Source organism: Mirounga angustirostris, unplaced genomic scaffold (assembly GCF_029215605.1).
Source record: "Mirounga angustirostris isolate CCGP_5_RB_7025 unplaced genomic scaffold, mMirAng1.0.hap1 SCAF_14, whole genome shotgun sequence".
Classification (NCBI taxonomy): Eukaryota; Metazoa; Chordata; class Mammalia; order Carnivora; family Phocidae; genus Mirounga; species Mirounga angustirostris.
The window spans coordinates 24,464,697-24,474,945 of record NW_026991722.1 but is presented as its reverse complement, the minus strand read 5'-3'; the positions used below and the strand labels follow the sequence as shown (position 1 = coordinate 24,474,945).

The 10,249-nt window shown below is 45.8% G+C and overlaps 1 long non-coding RNA gene across 1 annotated transcript; it reads right to left on the bottom strand.

Annotated features, from left to right (window-relative positions):
* Positions 1 to 1,279: 1,279 nt before the first annotated feature.
* Positions 1,280 to 10,136, bottom strand: LOC135362450 (uncharacterized). Its single transcript, XR_010407184.1, has 3 exons — positions 9,848 to 10,136; positions 3,787 to 3,923; positions 1,280 to 1,453 (listed from the first exon to the last, which is right to left on the bottom strand). It is a non-coding gene; the product is annotated as an uncharacterized LOC135362450 (long non-coding RNA).
* Between the last annotated feature and the right edge of the window lie 113 nt (positions 10,137 to 10,249).

Genomic DNA, 10,249 nt, shown 5'->3' with positions numbered 1-10,249 from the left:
CAGGTAAGAGAGATCTGGTTTACCTCCTCATTTTGCAAACAAGGAAATGAAGGTGTTATCCTGATTGAATTAGCAGCAAAGACATGCTGGATTCTCAGGTCCCTCCCCCCTTCCCCATTGTCCCTTCCTCTGATGCCTCCACCACCCGTGTTTTCCAAGCTGCGCCCCTTCTGGTGAGTTTCAAGAAGGGTTAAAACACTCAACTGAAATGGAACAACTGCCTTCTCCTAATTTGCAGAAAAAATTGACATAAGTAAAATTCTCAATTTCAAGTTTTCCCCCATAACTTAAAAAAACAGAGGTATTATATATGATTTGATATTAGTGTGTATTTCAAAAAAAAAACCCAGCACAAGTCTAGCTGACATCCATCACCACACAAAATTTTTTTTCTTGTGATGAGCAATTTTCAAATATGCGCTACACTATTATTAACTATAGTCACTATGCTGTACATCTCCCATAATTTTCTTAACCTTGGACTTGTTTGTAATTTTACATCAGCCCTATGTATTCCTATTTTTTTAAATAAATTTTTAAACTTTATTTTGAACTGATTTTTGATTTGCAGAACAGCTGCAACAATAGTGAAGAGAGCTTGTCCCTCACCCAGCTTCCCCTAATGTTGACATCTTTTTTTTTTTTTTAAGATTATTTATTTATTTGAGAGAGAGAGAGCATGAGCAGTGGGGAGGGGCAGAGGGAGAGGGAGAAGCAGGCTTCCCGCAGAGCAGGGAGCCCGATGTGGGGCTCAATCCCAGGACCCTGGGATCATGACCTGAGCTGAAGGCAGACGCTTAACCAACTGAGCCATGCAGGTGCCCTGAAGTTGATGTCCTATACAATCCCTGTACAACAGTCAAAACAAGGGGCCCAGCATGGGCATAGTACTCACAACCTAACTGCAAGCTTTATTTGGATTTTACCATGTAAAAAAAATCTTTTATTTTGAACTAGTTTTTGGCCTACAGCAAAGCCATAATTTTTCTTAAAGTTTTTGTGCTTTCTACTACTTGGGTGCCTCCAACAGATAAAAGAACACAAACAAGTAACAAGGGAGTAGTCATGGAAAACTCAGCACTGGCCAGTGATGCTGAGACAGCTGGTTTTCCGTCTGTATTTGTAATTTTGTTTTCACATTGTGCTTTGTAGTGTGTAAGTTTCACGAAACTGACATTTTAAAGCCACACATAGGAGCTAAATAAATGGTTTATGTAAGAGCATAGTTTATGTGATAAAATGAATTATTTTTTTTAAAAGATTTTATTTATTTATTTGAGAGAGAGAGAATGAGAGAGAGCACAGGAGAGGGGGGAGGGCCAGAGGGAGAAGCAGACGCCCTGCCCAGCAGGGAGGCCGATGCGGAACTCGATCCCGGGACTCGATCCCGGGACTCCAGGATCATGACCTGAGCCGAAGGCAGTCGCTTAACCAACTGAGCCACCCAGGCGCCCTAAAATGAAATATTTTAACAGTTAACACTCTTCAGCAAAAAGCATCATGACCTGTAGGTGCTCCGCCACCTGAAAGAGCTTGAACACTCTTGCACTCAATGCCCTCTATCTACTAAGAGATGCAAGACACTAGGAGGGTGGTTGTTGATTTTCCTAGAGGCAGAGTCAAGTTCTTGGCTTTCTGGACCAGGCTCTTTCAACTAGTTACTGCGGAGACTGTGGTAGACTTCAGACCTCTCTTACTATTAGGTACTGGGATCAAGATTATGTGTCTTCCTTGGAATCATTCCTCCATCCCTAATATTTAGCTCCTCTTCTGTGTCCTGATTTAATTAATTTGTATTTTCATATTTTAATCATTCCTTTTCTTATGCATGCATATAGTAAAAAATTCAAGCTGTATAGAAAAGCATAAAATAAAGAGTTAAAGTCGTCTTCCACTCCTTCCAACCAATCTACACCCCTGGTTCTCGAAGGGGGGATGTTGTTTCCTGGGGGCATTTTGGAAAAGCCTAAGAATGTTTGTGATTGTTCCAATGATTACAGGGTATTACTGATTACTGGAATTTGGGGAGGGAGTAAGAATGCTTTTCAGCCTGCAAAAAAAAAAAAAAAAAAAAAAGAATTTATTGGCATCCAACGCAATGTTTTAATCCTGGTGGATGTTCATGGGAGTGAAAAATACTATTTACAATTACCTCAGTCTAGAATATAGGTGGTGTCAATAGTTGCGTGGGTTCTATACTGTTCAACCTAGCGGATTCTATTCATATCATAGAAATCAGAGATTTCAATATTTATTATGTCATTTTTCTGGCAGATGGCAGTGAAGTGTCTTGTCCTAACAAAATTAGCATAGTGTGATCGTTTTTCTGAAAAGTGGAAGTAAAATATCTCAAGGGAGGGAGTCCTTTTCCTAATTTACAGCAAGGAGACATATTGGATTTTTTTTTAAAAAAAGTCTTTGAAAATTGAGAAATGGTAACAAATATTATGCGGCTCAGTCTGAAATTGCCTTAAAAAAAAAAGTGTGTGTGTTTTTTTTTTAAGATTTTATTGTTTAAGTAATCTCTACACCCCAAGTGGGACTCGAAGGAAATAACCCTGAGATCAAGAGTCACCTGCTCTAGGATGCCTGGGTGGCTCAGTCGGTTAAGCGTCTGCCTTCGGCTCAGGTCATGATCCCAGGGTCCTGGGATCGAGTCCCGCATCGGGCTCCCTGCTCCACCGGGAGCCTGCTTCTCCCTCTGCCTCTGCCTCTCTCTCTCTCTCTCTCATGAATAAAAAAAAAAAAAAAAAAAAAAGAGTCGCCTGCTCCACCAACTGAGCCAGCCAGGCGCCCCTAAGGTGTTTTTTAATGCAGAAAAGTTTTTTGGTTTTTTTTTTTAAGATTTTATTTATTTGACAGAGAGAGACACAGCAAGAGAGGGAACACAAGCAGGGAGAGTGGGAGGGAGAAGCAGGCTTACCGCTGAGCAGGGAGTCCGATGCAGGGCTTGATCCCAGGACCCTGGGATCATGACCTGAGCCGAAGGCAGACACAACGACTGAGCCACCCAGGCGCCCCAATGCAGAAAAGTTTTAAAAAAAATTTTGTGTAGTCAAATTTACTATGCTTTTCGTTTATCTTCTGTGTTTATATCCTGCTTAAAGAGTCTTTCCCTAATATTTTACTTAAAATATTTCAAAGGAGATAGCTTTAGTTTTTTTCTATTTTCCTTTCCTTCTTTTTTTTTCTGCATTTCAATCTTTGTCATATTTTGGTATCAGTGTTATTCTGATTTTGTAGAAAGAATTTTGAAGCTTTTATTCTTTATCCAGCTCTAAAAAAGTTTAGTTTCAGATTTTATTTGTGTGCTTCTTCAACAAGTATTTATTAAGTCCTGGTTCTGGAGATACAGCAATGATCAAAATACACAAAAATCCCTTTCATCCTAACAGGGGAAGCCAGGCTGTAAACGAATGAGTTAAGATATGTCACATGCCAGATGGTGGTAAGTGTTAGAGACAAAAATAAAGCAGGGGAGGAACATAGGGAGTGTTGGGGGGGGCGGTTTGCAACTTTCAATGGGGTGGTCAGGGAAGCCTCATGAAGACATTTGAGCACAGATCTGAAGGCAGCGAGGGAGTGAGCCCTATAAATATCTGGGGAGTCAGTAGAAGGAATAGCAAAGGTGAAAGCCCCAAGGTGGAACAGGGATGGTGTGTTCAGAGAACAGTAAGGAGGCCAGAATGAGGTGGGGGTTGAGCTAGGTGGAAAGTTGGGTGAATTAATATCAGAGAGGTAGAGGGGAGGCCTTGCAGAGCCTGGTCCGTTACTATTAGGACTCACCTTTACTGTGAATGGCTTGGGGAGCCACTAGGGGTACTTCAAGTGGTTTATTTCAGTGACAGATGATGGTGGGAATGATGGAGGTGTTAAATGGTGGTCAGATTCTGGATGAATATCGAAGGTGAAGCCACCAGGATCTGTTGAATGTTGGATGTGAGACAAGAAAAAAAGGAAGACATCAAAGCCAACTCCAGTTTTTGGCCTGAGTGACTGAGAGGATTAGTTTGCCATTTATTGAAATTGGGAAGAAGACTGAAGTAGGAGTAGATTTGGGGGGAAAGATCAGGGATTTAGTTTTGAACATGGTACATGTGAGATGCCTTGAAGACATCTAAAGTGATGAACAAATCTGGAGCTTAGGGAGGAGGTTCAGGCTGGAGATATATATCCCTATATCTATCTGTCTATCTATCTATTTATCTACCTATACATCTGTATGTATCTATACATATTTGAGAATCACATATAGATGGCTTTGAAGGCATGAGAATAGGTGAGATTATTAAGGGAGTGATTTTAGATAAATGAAAATAAGAGCTCTGCAGATGGAACCCTAGGGCGCTCCAACAATGAGAAGTCAGTCAGCAAAGAGACTGAGGAGGAGGGACGAACCACATGAGTGTCCAAGGAGGAAAGAGTGACCGTGATGGGGTAGGAGGAGGGCTGAGGATTGACCTGGCTGTGTGGAGGCCACTGGTGACCTTGAGGAGAGAGGTTGTGGGAAGGTGGTGGAGCCCGAGAGGGAATGGGAGGTGAGGGATTGGAATCAGGGAACAGAGGGGACTCCTTAAAGGAATTTTACTGCAAAGAGCAGCAGAGAAATAAGATGAGTCTGGAGACAGGAGTAGAGTCGATAGAGTTTTCTTTAAGATGGAGAAATGCTAATGATCCATGGAAAGGATCCATGGTGGGGGAGGGGATCGTTGGTGTGATGTCCTCAGGTGGGTGATCAGGGATGGCATCTGGTGTTCAACTGAAGGGCAGGGGGGCTTAGACAGCTGCAGAGTGTTCATCATTAGCAACAGGAAGGGGTCTGAGGACATAGGGACAGATGCAAACAAATGGATGGGTGTGATGGTGGAGGTTTGTGGGTGTTCTCTTCTGATTGATTTTATTTTCCCAGTGAAATGGGAAGTCAAATCATCAGGATGAGGGATGGGGGAGATGTTGGAGGTCAGAGGGGAGAGGACAAGATGTGAGAGAGTTGTCTAAGAGAAGGAGTGGAAGGCGGAGATTGTCTGAGGGAATATAAATTGATTGCTAGGCAAAATTAAAAGACTGCTTGAGGTCAGTGGCTGTTATTTTAATTTAGCAAGCCTGTGCTTTGTTTTGTTCTCCAGCTATGAGCTGCTACGTAGATGTATAGATAGAGGAATAGGTGAACACTTGGATTTAACCAAAGGTTTGGTATTTTAAGGGAATTTATCTGGGGAAGCATATACATCTGGCACTTTGGGGGTCTGTATGGATGGAATACTTGGTCACTATGGATCTTTTCTTGTGTTTTTGGTCTCTTCAGATAACCTGGGGTCAGTTATTTGTAACATATTTTGCTAGAAGATGGACCTTTTTGAATTAGGTTAAAAAAATTTTTTTTTCACAGAGCTTCGGAAATGCCAGAGCATTTAAAATTCGATGATCTAGTCTTCCAGGTTGTCCTTTGAACCATTTTACATGCTTCTCAGTTGGCCACGAATCCCTCTGCCTCAGCCTTTCCTTTGCCCTGTTCTGTTGTGTGGAAGTGATGGGCGAGAGAAAGGGTCCCAGCAGGTCCGCCTGGTTTGCTCAGCTGGGCTTCCTCCACACAGTGCTGGGTGCTGTCCTCCTGTCTTCTCTGTGGGAGGTGCGGACCCCCAGGTGTGCTGAGGACCCTGACGTTCTTTGCTGGTATCACAGTGGTTATTTAGTTTTTGTATGTAGGGCTCATTGGAGAAGATTACTAACAGTGAATTAAATGGCACTCTGAGCTGAACCACCCTGGTTTTGTGGGGTTGGGGGCTGTGAGTGGGGCTTAATAACCTTTCCCTGGGTCTCACCCTGATAATGTAGCCCAGCCCTGCTATCTCTCCCCAGAATAATATGCCGGGCCTGGCTGGTTTCTCAGGCAAATTCCTTTAAACCATCCAACCCCCTGGTTAAACCCAGCATTTGACCTGCTCCATGCCTGTATAGACCCAGGAGGAAAACAGCCACGTATAAACTGCATATATGAATTTGCAGGAATATCTCTTTATTAAGGAGAATTACTCAGCTCCCTTTAGATGTCTTTTAAGTGAAAGAATTCTAGGTATTGAAGCTTGTGGATTTGCAAAGGAGGGGCATACATAAACAAACCAACAAACCCAAACAAGCCTACCCAAAGCTACCTTCAGCATATAGGAGAGTTGAAGTCAGATTACGAATGGAGGTTTAAACTGAGCCTCAGTTAACTTCCTCTGTGGTTATAGTTCTTAATCTGGTGCTTTCCAAACAATGTTCTTGGAGAATTCTGAGCCTTCACTAAATTCTTTGTGGGACAAGGTTTCTGTGGTCAAATCTATTTAGCAAATTAATTTCGCATGTTTCTTTTTATCTTTTTGTGTTGCTACTAGAAAATGTAAAATCACATATGTGGCATTACAGACTGAATTGTGTCCCTCCCTCCCAAATTCATATGTTGAAGCCCTAATCTCCGGTATGATGGTCTTTAGAGATGGGGCCTTTGAAAGATAATTAGGTTTAGATGAGGGCAGGAGGTTGGGGCCCTGATGATGGGATTAGTGCCCTTGTATTACAAGAAGAGACCAGAGAACTTGCTCACTCTCTGTCTCTGTCTCCCTCTGTCATCTGAGGACAGTGAGGAGACAGCTATCCACAAGCCAAAAAGAGGGTTCTCATCAGAACCCAACCATGCTCACATCCTAATCTCAGACTTCTAGCCTCCAGAACTGTGAGAAAATAAATTTCTGTTGTTCGAACCATCCACTCCATGGTATTTTGTTATTGCAACCCCATCTGATGAACACATGTGGCTTCTATTTCTGTTGGACAGCACTGGATGTCTGGTAGCTCCTAGCCAGGAATCTGTTGCCACTTGTAACTTTCTACCTTTGTTCATGAGTGCAGGGATGGACCCCTGAACATTCCTTGGGGGTGCTCAGCCCCTTGTTTTACCTGTAGTACCTGCTCAGTTAATATCTGGTGATTGAGTCATCTTGTTAGTTGCAAGCAATGCTGAGGAGGAACTCATTAACATGATATTGACTAGGGGCGCGTGGGTGGCTCAGTTGGTTAAGCAACTGCCTTGGCTCAGGTCATGAATCCTGGAGTCCCTGGATCGAGTCCCAAATCGGGCTCCCTGTTCAGCAGGGAATCTGCTTCTCCCTCTGACCCTCCCCCCTCTCATGTGCACTCTCTCTCCCTCATTCTCGCTCTCTCAAATGAATAAATAAATAAATAAATAAATAAATAAATAAATAAATAAATAAATAAAATCTTTAAAATGATATTGACTAATAACCCCAAATCTCTGCAGGGCACAGGAACCAGGCTTGGGAGAGCATTCAGGCAGATGGCAGTGGCCAAATCCCACTGCAGACTGGTCTAACTGGTGATCCCCCTGCGGCCCCAGAGAACCAGAGCTGGCTGTGTCCGCTGCTGCCCCATTGGTAGAGCGGAGTGGCCACGGGCTTCTGGCGTCACTAGCTTACAGGTTAGAGTTTGATTGGCTGAATTTAAACTCTACCTGCAAGGGAGGCTGGAAAGGTCTCATAAAAAGAGAATTCATTCCTTCAACATAGAAAGGTGCCTTCACATGTTGGCAGGCAAAACGAATGACCAGAATCCTTTACTAGAGTAGCCTGAGACCTTGAAATTTTGACAACTCAAACAGAACTTTCTCTTTTCTTTGCTTTTTAAGATTTTATTTATTTATTTAAGAGAGAGAGAGCAAGTGGGGTGAGGAGCAGAGGGAGAAGCAGACTCCCTGCTGAGCAGGGAACCGGAGAGGCTCCAGAGATCCCCAGGGACTCCAGGATCATGACCTGAACGGAAGGCAGATGCTTACCCGACTGAGCCACCCAGGGACCCCTAAACAGAATTTTCTGCTGAAACTCCCCAGACAGAGATTTCCTCCACACAGGAGGCTCCCCAGATCTCCTGTGGTTCTTCTGGAAAGTATGAAGTATAACAAACAGTTGATGTTACACATTACTCTTATGCTGTGACTGTTATTTCATTATGTCCTTTGACAGTTCTTACATAATATTTTAATACAGAGACACAGGAGGGCACTCTAACCAACCAGCAGTAAAACTTAATGGTTTCATAGCCTTGGCAGTTAAAAAAATGGATATTGATTTTGTTGAATCTGTTTTTTCCCCCCCAGGTAAGATAACCAACTTTGCAGGAATACCTAGTTCTCCTAGGGGATCTCACATGTGGCAAAGACCCCCAAGACACATCCTCACACTGTCCAGTTAAGGTTCTAGGGACTATGGCTTTGAGCAACTCAGGACAGAAAAAGGGATTTTTGCCGCTGAGGCATGAGAGATGGGGGACATGGTTCCCAAGAGCTCCTATTTAGAAGCCAACTGGCCAAATTAAACTGGCTTCTAGAGCAGCGGAGAGAGACCTGGCTGTCAAAATGACCTTCAAACCTGCAGCCTGTCCCCATGACTCAGTTTTCCTATCTACAAAACGTAGATAATACCTGACTTATGTCTGTATCGTTTACCAATGGAGGAGAGCTGGAGCAGAAGGAAAGGAACGTATCTGGGGTGCCATTTACCATCCCATAAAGTGCACGGGGTTTAATATTAAAAAATAAAGCTAGCCTGCTTCTTGTTAATTTATTACAGCACATGGGAGGGACAAAGAGAGCTCCGTTGGCAGCCAGAGTAACAAAAGTAACCAGGATAGGGCAGGAACAGAACCTGCTCTTCAGGACTGGTTTCCCCACACTGATCTCCCCGGCTGGGGCCCTGACACCAGGAAGAAAGGGGCGCGAGGCTGCCCGGGCATTTTCCTCCCCAGGCAAGAGTGGGACTGGTTCCCTGCGATGGTGGGGTTACTCGAGGTCAAAGATGCAATCTTGCAGAGCCAACCCTGGCTGGCTGGAACGCGAAGGGACGGCGGAGCGCAGCCCTGTCGTGGCGCCTTCTGTCCTTCCTACCGGCTCTACGTCCCCAAGGGCTGTTGGGGCGCAGCCGCCTCCCAGTTGTCCCTGCCGCCGCCCAGAATTTGCCGCAGGTTCAGCTCTGGCTCCCAGGTGTCAGCCGCAGACTCACAGTCAAGGTCTCGGTCACTCTAAGTTCAGTCCCAGGGTCCCTCCGGGGAGCCGGGAGCTGGAAGCTGGAGCCAGCACCAGAGGGAGGAGGGGGGACGCGGATCAATAAAGGGAAGGACAAGGGGCGCCTGGGTGGCTCAGTTCGTTGAGCGTCTGCCTTCGGCTCGGGTCATGATCCCGGAGTCCCGGGATCGAGTCCCGCATCAGGTTCCCTGCTCGGCGGGGAGTCTGCTTCTCCCTCTGACCCTACCCCCTCTTGTGCTCTCTCTTTCACTCTCTCTCTCTCAAATAAATAAAATAAAATCTTAAAAAAAAAAAAATAAAGGGAAGGACAGGAGGGAAAAAATGACCAAGGAAAGGAAGAAGCTGCTGCTTAATTCCAATTAACAGGGAGCTGGGCGCGTGGGGCCGAGACTTGGCGCTGGTCACGCGTCTGAGACCTCTGAGTTTGGCTCACTGTTCCTTTGGGGAGTGTCTCCTGGTATCCCTCTAGCACTCCACCCCCAAGGCAAGAGAGATCGTAACACTTGGCAGGCCCCGCGCTAAGCGCTGTACCACACTATCTCTCTTAATTTCCCCAACATCCCTAAGCTGCGAGAACTGTTACCACCCGAGTACTGCGGTCGACGGAACGACCTTAGAGAAGCTGGGTGGATTTCCCAAAGTTTTGCTGCTAGGGGCGGAACAGTGACGCGGAAAGGGTCTGTGCGATCCTGAAAAGCCCAGGCAGGCCAGAGCCCACAGCCCACGGCCCCTCAGCTCTGCCCGATTACTGTCAGATCACTCTGTACGCACCTGTCGCACGCAGGCCTCGCTGGGGGTAACGGGGCTCGAAAAGAGAAGGACCCAAAGGGTGACCTGGTGACTCTCCTCCATCCTGACTCTTGGCTGCGCGGAAAGCTCATTTCGGGCGCAGGGGTGGCTTTGCACTTGGGAAAGGATAACCTGCCTTCTCCGGGGATCGCATTTCGGGGCGGCGGGGGCGAGCGGAGAACCTGGGGTCCGAGAGCCGGCACAAGGAGGAAGTGCGGTGGCGGGAGCTCGGCGGCCAGCCAAGCGGGCGGGGTTGGAAGCGAGGCGGCGCGTGCGGAGCGTCCACGCGGTGGGTGTGGCTGCGCTTCATTCAAACTTTGGGGAGTCTCGGTTCGGGCGTCAGCGAAGGTGTGACCAATCAGAGTCCGGGGACGGGAATAAATT